Genomic DNA, 16,217 nt, shown 5'->3' with positions numbered 1-16,217 from the left:
CTGAAGCCATGTTAGTTCAGAGCAGGGATGGAAAGCTCTGGGAACCTGTAGCTGCTCCTGTCAGTAGCAACCAGGAAGAGGATATAAAGCAAATCAGTGTGCCAGTTAGGCTACCAGTGGGGCCTTTTGGCCTGGGGCTTTAGGAGCAGGGAGATACTGGCAAACTCTTTCAATTAGTAGAGAACATGGGGTAATTCCCCTTCTCTTGGAATTGCCGTCAAGGCTGGAAATAGTTCAGGTCTTTGAAAGGGTAGTGGCATGTGAACTTGGGGCACTGGGTCGTCAGGTATTCTATAGGTAACAGCCTTGAGGCCACTCAAAAGGCCTAGTCCAGGCATCCAGGTCCTCAGCGAAGGTTCCTGTTTCTCATCTCGGTGAGCAAACTAGTCAAGAGACCCACCACTCAAATCTCAACTCTTTAGGTAAGAGATTGTTCTCACTCGAGGAACCAGACAAAAAGTGTACCCTATCCCTGTACCCTATGGGATAGAAGCAGGGAAACTTAGAAAACTGCAGTGTGGATGAGAGAAGGCTGTTCTGTGTCTGGAGTATATATTCTTCAGGGATGGCTGAAGAAAATGGGGAGATTTGATTTAGACAAGAAAAATAAGGTAACTTGTGAGGACTTTCTTTGGATATTCAAAGGACTTCTAAGTGAAAGGAAACAGATTTGGCCTAGGATCCTCTAAAATGACAGAAAACCAGGGACTACAATTTAAAAGAGAAAGAGCTCACCACAAAATAAGCTCATTTTTCAAAGGCTTGCCTGGTTTAACTGGGGACAGGACAGGCTTCCTTAGGAGGTAGACTATTAATCAAAGAATAAGCAACATGGCCATCTCAGGGGTGCTTTAAGATTCCTTACTCAGTGGGAGGTTGAGGTGAAAGATTACTGCTTCCCATCAAACTCTAAGATTCTATTATTCTCTTCCATTCCCCTCCCCTCAACTCCCACTTCACTTTTGGAGCCTGTAGTCTCTATGGTCACCAGGAGAGTAGCTTCTTCAAGCCATCAAAAGGCCACACAAAGAAACGATGCTATAAGAGAAAGTGGTGGTAATACCAGACCAGTTCTTTTCCAAAAATCTCTAGCTGCAGGTCCTTCCCCTGCCATTTTCACTGCTTTCTCATCTTTCTGAAAGAAGGAGTAGCCATTCACACCTAAGACAGTAATAATTCCCCCTCTAGGTGAGTTTAACAGCACCTTTGGCGAAGCTCTACCATCCACTAGGGAATCTGCCCAATGCCTCATGTGATCACAAATCAATGAACACCATCCTTTAGGGAATCATGTCTCCCAAGACATAAATATCTCTAATGTCTTTCAACAAACAGGAAGGCAACATAAAGTTGGGCCAAAGAAGGCAAGTTGTATCAAAAAACAGGAGGACTCAAACCAGGACTCTGTAACAACCTAGGGGAAGTAGGATGGGGTGGGAGGTGGGAGGGAGTTTCAAGAGGGAGGGGACATATGTATACCTATGGCTGATTCATGTTGATGTTTGGCAGAAACCAACACAATTCTGTGAAGCAATTATCCTTCAATTAAAAAGTAAATTAATTAAAAAAACAAAAACAAAAACACAGGAGGACTCACTTTGTAGGGGAAAGTCAAACCAGGAGCAGGTTTGGTCAGATCCCAGCATTTTTCCCTCCATGTCATATTCAGTTCCATTTGGAGGGAGAATGATCCAAAAACTGGAAAAGAAGGAAACAACTTTCATCACGCTGGCTCTTTTACCCTGCCACACTGATGCTAAGAAACCTGTGGTGGGCTAACATTTTGAGGTGGTCTGGTTCACTCCCCTGCCCCCAGTCTGTGACTAGGACATCTGGACCAGAAGATGCCCTATGTCTAAAGACCCCTAGGAAAGGAGGGCCCACAGTTTCAATCCTGTCTGAACATTTAATTTTATAAGAACACTGGGGCCAGCTGTGCCTGTGACTGGGACTTTATAGATAATAAACAGCACCAAGAAGCATTTTAGAGTTGAAGAAACTGAATTTTAGGGCCCTAAGTGATTATTGAAGAGTGACACAGCTAGTAACTGATAGATAGAAAGTACCTAGCGTCCAGTTCTCCTGTGTCAACTGTACTTTCTTCAACACTGCACTACCCCAAAAGTCAGGTAGTATAAAATTATAATGATATTGACAAACATACACTATTTACAAATATATATACATATACATTGGATGGCCAATCTCTGTCATGACACTGAGGTCATTCCATCTTAGAATTATGAATATAATATATTATGTATTCATGATACTTTATGAGTTGATTGGAAAAGAGTTTGGTGAGCCATCAGTTTTCTCTTCTTTAGGCTAACTCATCCCAGGTCCATTAACTTTTCTTCAAAAATCCTAACTTCAGATCCTCATCAAAAGGTCTTCTCTGAGCTGTTTTTAAGATTCCATTTCCAAGTCACAAAATTTTAGTGAAAACCACTTTTTTCTCAACTAGATGGAAGAATTCCCTTCTGTTTCTTCTATGCTCTTCTCAAACAAAGATTACTGAATACCAGGAGTGACTGTAAGTTGGTTTGATTCGAGGTCTCTAAAAATCACTCTCAGCATATTATATTCTGACCCAGAGCACACAGACACTGCCAGCTCCCTAAACCTAATGGACCCCCTCCTCAGAGGGAAAGAAGCTGTCAGAGGAGGCTTCCCAGGGAAATGAGGGTACCTATCCTCATCCACTCATCAACTTGATTGAGATCCTATTTGTGCCAGACAAAACTGTTTCTCTTCAGCACTCTAACTTGCAGTGGCAACTAATCTGGCTAAATTCTTAATGAATGTGGTCCCATAACGAATAAGAACTAAGGAAACCCAAGTAGACAAATTAGAGGGAAAGTCTCAACGTAAAGTTTAATGTGCTATTTCTTGATTGTCTTAATGCCAGGCCACGTCATCACCTGACCTTCAAGAGCTGTTTAAGAGGGACATTTGAGGGGAAGGGATTAAAGTTCAGCTCTATTATTAGAAACAAAAAGCTAACAGGAAGTAGACTGTGGGTGGCGCCATGAGAGAGGTGCAGAATATTTCTGCTTTGAGGCTAATAAGTTTCATATTAAATGATCAAATTTCATACCTGCATGAGCCTCTCCTTCAGCTGCCATAATTTTTAACTGAAAGAATTTCAAGCCTCCTATTATGAACCAAGAATCTTTTTGCCTATTCTGCAAAGAAATGAACATACTTTTTTCCTTTTTCTACATACTGCTATTTTTTTCATCTCTCTGGGATATAACTTTTGCTTTGATTTCACCCTCATTAAATCCTGTATCAAAGGAAAACATTGGCATCTAACTGCATGCCTTTAGAGAGGTGTCATTTGATGTTAGCCAAACAGAGTGGTTCTGAAAATACTGAAGTAACTCCCAGGTGCTAAGACGTTAAAAATATCCTCATGTCCCTGCTGAAACAGACCACATTAAGATACTTCATCTCCAAATTCAGAGTTTGGCTAGTAATAAAGGTCCTAAGGACTGAACTGGCCACCGCCGGACCCACCACAGTTAACAGGAAGCATCACATTTATTTTGGGACATGGACAGATATGGCAAAAGGAGCTTTGGGGAAAACCTTACCTTTTAGAATTCTCACTCAGAAACAAAACATAAAGACCTGTTTTCTGGGACTGAAGGGCCATTACTCCATACATCTCAGCAGACTCATGATGTCTAAGTGTTTAAGTACTAGACTGCAGATATTAGTTGGTGGAAATTTTGAACACTGGTCAACCAAATGTACTCCCTGCAGGTTTCCATTATCTTCATTTGTCTGGGATCATTTAATCTCTTCTTGAAATAAACCATTCTATGAAAGTTCTGCTGTTATTAAAAGATGACTTTAGAAAGGGGAATTCTGAAAGTACTGAGAGTACTTCTATAGCATCCCTGACAAAAAGCCTGTCAGTTTGTGCTTGATGAGACTCTTCATCTCATGAACTGAGTTGAAAATGAGTTGGCCCACTTTAGAACTAGTCAAGTCTGATTATAGGAAAGATCCTCCTTACTTGTGGCCAAAGCACATTTTCTTTCCATTTCTACCCTTGCTTTAGAAAAATTAAGAAATCTATGTCATCCTTATAACAATTTTCCAATATGTCTGCCCTTAGACTTCGAGTCTCTCAGCTTTTTAACCATTCCTACTCTTGCCTGGAAAATCCCATGGACAGAGGAGCTTGGTAGGCTGCAGTCCATGGGCTTGCCAAGAGTCGGACACGACTGAGCGACTTCACTTTCACTTTTCACTTTCATGCATTGGAGGAGGAAATGGCAACCCACTCCAGTGTTCTTGCCTGGAGAATCCCAGGGACGGGGGAGCCTGGTGGGCTGCCGTCTATGGGGTTGCACAGAGTCGGACACGACTGAAGTGACTTAGCAGCAGCAGCAGCAGCAGCATAAAACCTTATCTCTTATAATTAACCATTCAATTTTCTTACCTCATACAAGCTTAGTTGTAGAGGTCTGAAAAGTAGGAAATATGAATATTTAGTTATTACAATTTACCTCAGCAATGCAGAACAGTAATATTCTAAAATCTTTTCTAACTTCATAATGAATAGTACTATTTTAAGTTGTATTCTTTAAGTATTAGTGAAGTTAAAATTTTTGTGTCTATTAGTATTTTATTGCTCTTGTGAATTTTCTACATCCCCTTTGTTTATTTTTCTATTGGGCTGTTATCCATTTTATTAATGATTTGCACATTTTTTCTAATCATGTTTATCATGTGTTAAAATATTTTCTTCAGCGTTTTGTTACTTTTCCAACTATTTCATTTTTAAGGTATTATCTTGACATGCAGAAGTGTTCCCTTTTTATATAGTTAAATTTATCTTTTGCTTTGTGGTTCCTTCTGTTCCATTTATATGTTTATTTATATTCCTGAAATCAGAAAAATACATAGCTTTACTTTCTGTAGTTTCTTTTTTGTTTCATTTGTTATATTCATTTCTTTAATGCATTTGGAATTTGCTTTGATGTTCTGTAAGATGTAAGGAACAATAGTGCTGTTGAAGCTGAGAGTGTGTGAGGAAACCTGTTAACCTCTGCAGGGCTTCCGGTGTCAGTTTTAAAATGTCAGGGGGCAAAAAAAGAGGATAGAGACTGCTGTTTCCTGGAGGAAAAGGCCCTGCTGTTACAGATGGAACCATGTTACCTGTAGCCCTTCTGACGGGCCACTCAGAGGCCCTCGGGAGAACAGAGGAGACTCAGAGACTGGGAGCACAGAGTGGGAAGACAGATGCCTGGGACTGGGGAGATCCATGAAATGGTTATGAGTGAACAGAAAGGTAATACTTCTAACCAGCAAAGTCCAAGCAGTGTTCCAGTTCAGAAGGTCTGAAATAGATGCTGTGAAAGTATAAATATAAATACATATGATATATGTAAGCCTCAGGGTCAGTCTGTAGAAAAAATAAAGAGAAGTAAATATATAGAGAAATAAGCCTTCCAAATTTTACTTAGTGAAAGCTTACTCATCAAAACTTAGAGGAGTTTGGATTCTTTTCACCCTTTTGCTCATTTGAGGGTGTATGGTGGCTCCTAAAGAGTTAGTAACTATAGCCAACATACACAGAATTACCTACGTAAATAATTATATACATATCTGGAAAATACAGTGAGGGCAATGACTGATATATTTAACCCCTTAGTTCCTTCTGCCTGAAGAGAGTTTGAGCCACTCTTGGTCTGTGTGGAGCTCTTTGTGACACAGCCCAAGACCTGAGAGAAATCTACATGACTTTAGAGACTTTGTCCTTCAAGCAGAGCAGTTTTTCTCTTCAGTGCTGAAGAAATGCAGAGTTTATTATCTATGCAAATGCTCCATCGGCTTTGGTCCTGAATTCCTGCTGTAAAGTCACACACACACGTCCCTGGTCCATGCTGAGGAGCACGTTCATCCCACCAGAGAACTCACTACAGGGAAGGCATGCAATGAGGCAGTTCTGCAGAAATAGCAAAAGTGCCCACTTCCGACTATTCAACAAGAAATTCGCCTTTGAAAAGTTCACATCTTTGTTTTAGTTTTTTAAATGTGGCCTCTTACATGGTATTCCAAAAGAGTAAGAAAAGATCCGTTATTCAAAATAAATTCAGAATGTAATGGTTAGAAAGCTATTTGATTCCCTGCCCCCTGCCAACCCCTGCCCCAGCTGCAAACATATTCCCACTGTTTCTTCATCAGCTCCTGCTGCTCAGCCATGGCTGCACTTTGAATTACCTGGGGAGTTTTAAAAACCCCAGTGCCCAAGCCGTCCCCAAGACCAATTAAACCTAAGTCTCTGGGCTGGGACCCAGACACCAGTATTTTTTTAAAGCTCCCAAGTTAATTCAAATATGTGGCCAAAGTTGAGAACTATTGTCCCTTTGAAAATGCTGGAACAAGATTCCAGCTGATTTGCATCTTTGATTTCACCCAGATTCTATTCTTCATGCAGGCAGGAAGCCATTTTGCCAAAGGTGTGAACATGCCAGGAGCCCCTGGGAGCTCTCTCTATGACTAAGTGGAAAGATGTGTACGGCTCCCAAAGGTTTTACTGTTTGTTTTGTTTTAACTCCCAGATTAGTAGTGTACAGATCACTGTACAGATTAGAGGATTATAAAACACTTTTATATTTTACAGTGACTTGACATCTTAAACCAAGATGCTTAGGAATCCAACGTCTTCACTGTTATTTTCTGAGAGATGTCATTTGTTCTCAGCTCCAGAACACATTTTCTTCCAGATCATTCCCAGCAGCTGGAATCTCTCCGCATAGCTGAGCATCAATACTGTGGTGTCCCCACCCCAGCTCCACTCACGTGGGCACCCTCCTCGTTGCAGGCAGAGATTTCCACTCTGTTCGGATGACCCAGATGAAATCCTGGTGAAGGAGCACTTCAGAGCAAAGCTGACATGTTTCCGAGCAGTTGGTTCTACACCGAGGGGCAGGGGAAGCTGAATACATAGGCAGTTCTGGTGGGCAGAGAAGTAAAGGTCCTTGTCTTCTCCTTTCTCCTCATCTTCCAGAGGCTCTGGTTTAGGTGACAGACAAACATAAGCCTCAAGGAACTGAGAAGCCCTAAGCTACCTCATCCCTGTAGCAGGGCCAGGGCGTTGAGTCAGCCAAGGGCATTGAGTCAGCCAGGGCTGCCAAGCATCAGGAGTCCACAATAGGATCTGGTGCATTCCAGACAAGGGGCTGGAGCACCAAGCTGTGGACCAGCTACCAAACCCCAGCAAACACTTGGCAGCCTACATCTTCCCCAATGACCTTCTCAAGAATGACTCAGAATCACCTCACTCCTTGCACGCTGACGTCCATGGGCCCTGGAGCAGAACCTGTGCCACCTGAGACATCTTATTTTTCCCTTTTGAGGATATGCCAGTGCTCCTCATGTGCACTGAGGGAACACTGTCAAAATCCGATAAAACTGAGGTATTTATCCCCTTGGACTAATACATTTGAATAGGTATCTGGGAAGCCGTGCCTTTACAGTGTTTCTGTTGTTGTTTAGTCACTAAGTTGTGTCCGACTCTCTGTGACTCCATGAGCTATAGCCTGCCAGGCTCCTCTGTCCATGGGATTTCCCAGGCAAGAATACTGGAGTGGGTTGCCATTTCCTTCTCCAGGGATCTTCCCAACCCAGTGATTGAACCCACGTCTCCTTCAAGTGTTTGTGGCCCAGATGGTAAAGCGTCTGCCTGCAATGCAGGAGACCCAGGTTCGATCCCTGGGTCAGGAAGATACCCTGCAGAAGGAAATGGAAACCCACTCCAGTACTCTTTCCTGGAAAATTCCATGGACAGAGAAGCCTGGTGGGCTACAGTCCATAGGGTCGCAGGACACGACTGAGCAACTTCACTTTCACTCTCTGGCTTGGAAAGCAGATTCTTTACCCCTATACCACCTGGGAAGCCCCCATGGTTTTTGTAGCCGGTTTCTCTCGTGGTTTGAGTGTGATATACCTATGACGTGGAGCTCTAAGATGGTCGCAAAATCCAACTTTCTTCCCGAAGTGCCCCCAGATGACTCCCTCTCATCTGATGGAAATGAACACTATCAGTATAAATCCACATTCCTTAGCTAGGCTCTCATCTTCTCTGCCAAGTGTGCTAAGTTATTTTGAACCACTAGAAGCAGATGGTAGGATCCCATGATGGTTTAGACCATTATCACACAGACTTGGATAGAACACAGTTCAAATCATGACTCCCAAACCTAACTGCCAACAGGAAAGGGTTATATCCCTGACAACCTGCCTATAAAATCCTCAGCTCTGCTTGCATAAAGGAATCCGAGTATTTTCCCTGTTCAGCGATATAAGAAGTTAGATCAACACTCCTCATTTCAATATGCTCTCAAAGAGTAGGACATAGAGAAAGTGATCGTATCAACCTTAAACTGTTCAAGTGGCCAGGAACTTCATATATGATGCGGGCTTTTTGTGGGGTAAGGGGAACAGGAAGCATTCACCCCCATTTTTCAGTCTCCTCTCTTTAACAACATCAGAGGAAGGGACTGGAGTGTCCAAGCAGCCACATGAGAATAGAGACTGACTGAGTGGAACTCGACAAGAATTCATTTAAACTACTATCCTGGGCAAGAAGGCACTGAGCCACGTGCCACTGAAAAGTTTAAAAAGAGAACAATTAGTTTAGCAGGTGAAATGACCGCAGCACAGAGAATAAATCTGAGATGTCTCATGCTGAAAAGAAGCTGCCAAAAACGTGCCCCTCTTCCAGCTGGGGATCTCAGATAAGGTTGGGGTGGAGGAGGCCAAATCCAAAGGGGCCTGGAAGGCACATCAGGCTTTTTGACAGTCTACCAGATTTCAGGCAGAGCAAAAAGCACATAGGTCACCCTTGGCAGGAAATCATCTTCCCTGTGACCCCTGAGGAGTAGCAGCTCTCTGAGAGGGTCATGAGCCATCCTACCGCCTTTGCTCCAGCTGGGCAAGTGGGGACCAGGAAACACCAGGCTGCTGCAGCCACTTGTGAGCAGTCCTCCTCAGCGGGTAGTCTCTCACGGCCATTTCAAAGGAACCTCCCTCCTGTCTAAGCTACTCCAGATGCACAGCCTCTCCCGGAGAAGCAGGGGAACGGAGCGGAGCAAGGCCCCTCTGTCCTCAAACCCGGCCGGGCTCCCTCCCGGCTCTAACCTGCCCCTGACCTGGAAAAGGGCAGGGCAGCTGCACACACCAGCTTCCTAACTCAGCGAGGGGGCCTCCAGGGGCAGCGGGACCTCGGGGGGCCTGTAAAGCGCACACAGGTGCTGCCTGCGGGAGGGCGGGGCGCCAGGACCGGGGTTGGAGAGCGGGGCGCCGCGAGCCCCGCACGAGCGCGGGCCCCTCCCTGCACGCCGGCGAGGAAGCCGCTCCCCCGGCAGGAATCGCTGCGGACTTCGCATGGTTCCTTAATATTAGCCACATGGCGGCGCTGGGGGGTGGGAGGCGGTTAATGGACCGCAACGAAGTTCTTGCCGGGATTGGACTGATCCTGAGGTTTGTAGCTCCAAGAGGCCAAGCGCCGGGCCCGTCTCCGGGGCTCCCCGGGACTGGAAAGCGGGCTGGAGGGGGCAGAGGCAGGAGCTCCGCCGCCTGGGAGCCGCCGCGCGGGCTCTCTGCACCGTTGTGAAGAGCAAGAGTGCCCTCTAGTGGCGTGCGGGCGAGCCCGCTGGCGCTAGAACTAGGAGGTTGTAAGGGTTATGCCCTCCAGTGTCCCCACCACCACTCAGATTCTTACACCTTCTGCTTTCTCTTCTCCTTCCTCCCTCTCTTCTGCTCCCTACTCCATCTTTTCCCTCCTTCTCTCCCTGAACAATCTAGAAACCCCAAACCAGAGCCAACTGTGACATTGCTAGACCTTCACGTGTCATGCTCAGAGTGTGAACTGTAACTCAAGTCTCTGTCCTCCCACCCTAGTGTCTTTTCCTTCCAGACTGTGATTTATCTACCCACATATTTACATCCAGGCCTTCTTTTACTGAGCACCTGCTGTGTGAGTTGGTGGACGGGAGAGCGCAGGATGAGCAGGACCGACACAGGGTCTTCCTAACTAGGGGAGAGGCTGACAGGCAGTCAGCAAGCCGGATACTGTGATGAGCGCAGAGACAGAGAAGTGCTAGGTGATCGGGAGTACTTTGCCCGCACCTGACCTGAAAGACAAGTAGGAGTTAGTAAAGAAAAGGAAGCCGGAAGCAGGGAGGGAGTACAGAGAAAGTTCCAGGCAAAATGACATGTACAAAAGCCCTGAGAGTAGAGAGTTTGTGACTGGAGGAAGCTTAACACAGAATGAAAGGAGGTAGTGGGTAGTGGGGAGCTTCAGTGGGCAGGAGCTCCGGGGAGCCTCTAAGGCCTTGCTTATGGGGTCTCCCAAGGACCTTGGAGAATGTTCTAAGACCAGCAGGAAGTTACTGAACATTTAGACAGGTGAACATCATAATCAGATTTCTATCTGTGCAGGATCACTGAATTTGGCTTTAAACTCTGCTTCAAGCTAGCTATTAGACTGTGGGCAACCCATCTGAAAAGTATGGGAACCAGAAAGAATCTTAGGGTTCACCTAGTCTATCTTACAGGCAGAGAAACCTAAGTTCACAGAAGGCAGATCACTTTCTCAAAGTGGTGGAGATGGAACTAGTTATCTCTGAGACCTTTCACCTCCCATTCAAGGCCCCAGATATGCCAGCAGAAACCTGTCACTAGCTCCCCAGGCTGCTCCCAATAATATACAGGTTTCCCTTGCCTCTGTCCCCGCAAAAATCCACCCAGGGCCAGACCAACAAATTATCTTCAAGACTGGCAAAGAGCATGCTCACTAGAGTTGCTTCCCTGAGACATCAGAAGAGCTGAAAGCTTACTTCAGTGTCCACAGCTAGCAAGAACCTTAATGAGACCAGAGATTGTAGACAGGTGGTGGGGGGTGGATGGTGACCCAGCCAGGGGGATCCCACAGAGACCCAGGGAGCAGAGGGCTTGACTCCAAATTGAGACCTGGAATCCCATTTCAAATAGCATGCAGTGTAAAGAAAACAAGTTTAGGAATTGCAAAGCAACTCAGACTTTGAAAAAACAGATGGTGATTTAAGAAAAAAAAACAGCACAGTTGTCCTAATATTTGGATAATTTAAAAGCCCTCAGCAGCTAGGGAATTAAGAAAAATAGCTCCACGTAGGCTGGATCATTTAGCATCTGGTTTGAAAAGTCACAGGCCGGGAAAGAGGTCCCAGAATGTGATGAAAATATGATAAGAAAGGTTTTAAAAGAAAGAAACATGATCCTAGTGAGTGCCATGTGGAATTGGGGAACAACACAAATAATAGAAACAGGTGTCAAGAGGCCTGAACCCAAGACTAAGCTTAGCCACCTATTAGCTGTGTGACCTTGCCCAGGCCACCTAACCTGTCTGACCTCATCTCAATAGTGAAGTTCAAATAATAATAATAATACTTGCCTATGTACCTCACTGGGCTCTTTAGCAGTCGCAAGGAGGCCAGATAGGACTGTGGTATAAGGCTTCAGGCACATCTCAGCTCCACCACGGAACGGCTGCATGACTCGGGTGAATCTTAGATCCCTCTAAACGTCCATGTCTTCATCTGCAGGGGTGCTAACACCTGCCTCGGCTGGCAGTTGTGAGGACTTCATGCAATAGAGTAAATCACAGCATCTCGCCTCTGGCATAGACGGTGCTCAATAATCAGTGATTTTTATCATTTACATGATATGTTTGCAAATTGTTCAGTGCATAAAAGTGAAAGATAACTGTGATATTTAGTGTGATATGACTTAATTGGGTAATGGGATAAATATTACAATAAAAACATAAACAGGAAAAATAGAATGGAGGTGGTATAGCATACTGTCCATCATTATAATGAAGGAACTTTGTAGATAAGGACATGTGAGGACTTAAAGTCTCACAAAATCAGCTCATGTTGGCTTAGCTAAGAGATGGTCATATAGATCTTTTTTAAGATGAAAAACTCTAGCGATGATTAATGGTCTGTGTCTGATTGGGATAAGGTACCTAGTGAGTGACTGTGAAAATCAGCGATAATTCAGGTCTTATCTAACATCTCCAGGGCCACTGAGAGCAAGAGTAATTGGTACGTTAATGAAATCTGTAAAGACACTCAGCCAACGTCCAGGGAGCCTCCTTAGAGTTGGAGAAACTCAGCCCAGGAATACCAGAAATAATGTGAAAGGGCCTCAAAAGTCCATTCACTCGTTCAGAAAATATTTCACTCCAATTCTATGCCAAGAACCTGAGTATTCAGGGTGAAAGTCACCATTCCTTTCCTCACCAAGCTCGCAGCCCAGTGAGGGGCACGGGGGCAAGTCTTACCATTTAGTGAGGTGGTTAGAGGGAAGTTTGGGGAACAAGAGAGCCCATAGTCGGGGCTGCTGACCCAGGGCTCAGGGAAGGTTCCCCAGAGGGGACAACAGAAGAGCCCCCAGGGCTCAGAGAAGGTTCCCCAGAGGGGACAACAAAAGAGCAGGCTCAGCAGGGACCCAGAACAGTTGTCCCATGGAGGAGGAAGGTTGACGGTGCTCCGGGTGGAGGGAGTACCGCACACGATGACCCGGATCACGCAGGGGCAAAAGGCACCCTTGAGTTCTGGGAATCCTTTGTGATGTCAACAGATGTCAATGGCCCTCCCACATTATAGTAATTGTCCCTTTAAAAATCTCTAGCTTGATAAAAGCACATGATGCCCCCTTCTTCCCAAAATACCTATTAGGAATTTTACAACAGTTTCATCTCTTATCCCAGCAGTGTCTACAGGTATTTGCATTTGAAAAATATTTACTGTTCTTTTAAATGAACTCATGTATTTTATTCCCGACAGGATCTACTGACATTTTCATTTGAGAAAGATCTACCTCATTTATGTACAAAGCTTAACTGTTTTTCATCAGGAACAGTCAGTTCATGCATACACTGATGATGTCCTTACAGTAACTGCCAGCTCACCCCAAACCCACCCCCAGAGGTCTGTGATCTACAGTTAGCCCTGGAGTAAGGAGCAGGGGCAGCATCTGAGACTGGGGAGGTGGCCAGAGCTTGGCTTCATCATCCAGATTAAAGGAAGGGATGGTGAGTTTGACGGTTGGAGAGTTTGAAGCATGGACAGCCACAGATGGCTCTCTCAGCAATGTGGCTGGCATGGGGGATGAAGGCGAGGCCAGGGACCAGAGATAGGTCACAGGGACGTTCTGAACTAAATAATAACAATGAAGAAAGAGAAAGAAGCAGATATGAAAAATATTAAAAGGTAGAATTGGTTGGATTTAGCAACTTCCCAGGTGGCTCAGTGGTAAAGAATCCTCCTGCAATGCTAGAGACACAGGTGACATGGGTTTGATCCCTGGGTTGGGAAGATCCCCTGGAGGAGGAGATGGCAACCGGCTCCAGTGTTCTTGCCAGGAAAATTCCATGGACAGAGGAACCTGGTGGGTTATAGTTCATAAGGCTGCAAAGAGTCAAACACAACTTAACAACTGAGCATGCATACAGCAACTCCAGACCTGGGACCTGGAGGAGAAGACCCAGATGACTCCCAGCTTTCTGGCTTAGGTAATCCAATAGATGGTAGAACCAGCCCAGAGATTAAAAAGTCAGAGATTCGAAGAGATCTTGATTTTGGACACAATGACTTTTGAAGTTCCTTTGGGACAGTTAAGCAGAGGTATGTAAATCAGAAGAAAGATGCAGGCTTCAGATACAGATTTGGGGAGCATCCGCATGCAGATAGTAATCCAAGTCCTGTGTGTGGGTAACAGCATCCAGTGGGAGTGTATAGTATGGAAAGCAGAGAGGTCCCAGGACCAAGCGCCAGGAGTCCCAGCATCTGAGAGGCAGGTGTAAGGGAACAGTCCCCCTGAGAAGGAAATGACATGCAAAAATGAGGGAGAGAAACAAGAAGAGGGAGACACGCAGACAGACAGACTGCTACCATGAGAGCCAAGGGAAGAGAGTTTTAGGAGGGGAGCCGTGAAACTCGCCGTGTCACAGTACAAGGACCAAAAAGTTCACCTACCCGGCATGACCATGAATAACAACAGAAAACACTGTCTCCCACGTAATGGCTCGCTGCTTTCAAAGCACTTTGACATTTATATTTCATTTCAATTCGTTCTACAGCCCATATCGCCTGTCTTCTCACAGATGCAAAACCGCAGGAAGTGTGATGAAGAGCTTTACCACCGCCATCTAGGAAGTCAGTGGCCGGCTCCTGGAGTTAGAGATCACTCCAGAATCTTGGTCATGCTCCCTGGTTCTGCTCACACCTGAGTCACCTTTTTAACCGACCAATATCCCTGGTGGCTCAGACAGTGAAGAATATGCTGTCTCCACCAGAGATGGTTATAAAAAGTTCTCGCGTTCTGAGGAGGTCAACACTGCCCTTTAGATCCCGATTCCTATGCCTCTGCATCTTCCAGAGGCAAGCCTGGCTCTCCATGCAGGAGACCCTTGCTTGTTCATACATTCCTCAGTCATACCAACAAGAGAGGGGGCTGCCCCTGGCCCTTCAGGTCTGGACCAAAAAGAGAGGGGGCTGCCCCTGGCCCTTCAGGTCTGGACCAACAAGAGAGGCGGCTGCCCCTGGCCCTTCAGGTCTGGACCAACAAGAGAGGCGGCTGCCCCTGGCCCTTCAGGTCTGGACCAGGCCGGAACTGGTCCATGTCGGGCTGGGCCTGGAGCGGCCACTCTGCCCTGCTCTCCCTGGAGCAATTTATATTTCACGTACCTCAAGGAGTTCACGGCTTGCTGAGCAGGGGGTCTTATCATGAATCTCTAAACCCATCTGTCATTCAGAGCACAGAAGGAATGCGAAGCCAAGACCTCTTGTCAGTTTCTAACAGTTTTATTCTCTTGGCAGCTCAGAGGATTCCACTGCAGTATCACCCCACTGGAGGCTGGGCGAGGCCCAAAGACAGTCGACACTGTCATGCTGATTTTCCAAAAGTCACTTGCAGCCGTATTTACAGCTAGTGGCCTGGTTCTGGCCTTTTCTACTTACCCAAAGAGCTGAGCTTCAGTCTGGGTGCATGGCTTCCCAAGTCACATCAGAAACAGCTGGGAGCTTGTCTGGATTCTGTACCACAGACCCCAGACGGGTGATGAGCCATTTCCCTTTGCTCTCTAAGTCCTTCTCAGGGCTGAAGATGGCTGATCACAGGAGGGATAAAAGCAAACAGGATGGGTGAACTGGGGTCACAGGTGCCTGCTTTATCACTTACTTCATGGTGTCCCTAAAATGGAAACATCCTTCAAATATTAGACGTGGAAACTCGTGCTGAGATTAGAGGAAGGCAGGTGGTTACGTAGTCACTGTCCTCCTTTAGAACTGCCAGGGACAAGTGACACAATGTCAGTTCTCTCATCTCTCAAATAAACTAATGAAGATGCAGTTATATAGGAACTTCTGGAGCCGTCTTCAGCCTGTGTGTTATTCCACTCTTCAGGTACAAGAGTCCAGTTCAGTTCAGTTCAGTTGCTCAGTCGTGTCTGACTCTTTATGACCCTGTGGACTGCATGCAGCACGCCAGGCTTCCCTGTCCATCACAAACTCCCGGAGTTTATTCAAACTCATGTCCATTGAGTCAGTGATGCCATCCAACCATCTCATACTCTGTCGTCCCCTTCTCCTCCCGCCTTCAATCTTTCCCAGCGTCAGGGTTGCTTCAAATGAGTCAGCTCTTGAAACTCCAATACTTTGGCCACCTGATGCAAAGAGCTGACTCATCAGGTGGCCAAAGTATTGGAGTTTCAGCTTCAGCATCAGTCCTTCCAATGAATATTCAGGACTGATTTCTTTTAGGATAGACTGGTTGGATCTCCTTGCAGTCCAAGGAACTCTCAAGAGTCTTCTTCAACACCACCAACTGGACTGCTATTATGGTTTTAAAATAATAGACATCAGACACTTCTGCTTCTGCCTCAGAGACTTTTTATTTGTCTGAATAAATGATGCATCTCTGGAACTGGACTGCTGCCGCTGCTGCTAAGTCACTTCAGTCGTGTCCGACTCTGTGCGACCCCAGAGACGGCAGCCCACCAGGCTCCCCCGTCCCTGGGATTCTCCAGGCAAGAACACTGGAGTGGGTTGCCATTTCCTTCTCCAATGCATGAAAGTGAAAAGTGAAAGTGAAGTCGCTCAGTCGTGTCTGACCCTCAGTGACCCCATGGACTGCAGCCCACCAGGCTC

At 45.8% G+C, this 16,217-nt stretch overlaps 1 protein-coding gene across 3 annotated transcripts in view; it reads left to right on the top strand.

Moving 5' to 3' along the window:
* HPSE2 (heparanase 2 (inactive)) overlaps positions 1-16,217 on the top strand; it is a 727,458-nt gene that overhangs the window by 708,336 nt on the left and 2,905 nt on the right. The window lies entirely within an intron of this gene.

Source organism: Bubalus bubalis, chromosome 23 (assembly GCF_019923935.1).
Source record: "Bubalus bubalis isolate 160015118507 breed Murrah chromosome 23, NDDB_SH_1, whole genome shotgun sequence".
In the NCBI taxonomy this organism is placed as follows: domain Eukaryota; kingdom Metazoa; phylum Chordata; class Mammalia; order Artiodactyla; family Bovidae; genus Bubalus; species Bubalus bubalis.
Note: the sequence above shows the minus strand (reverse complement) of the source record. Positions and strands in the feature narration are given on the sequence as shown.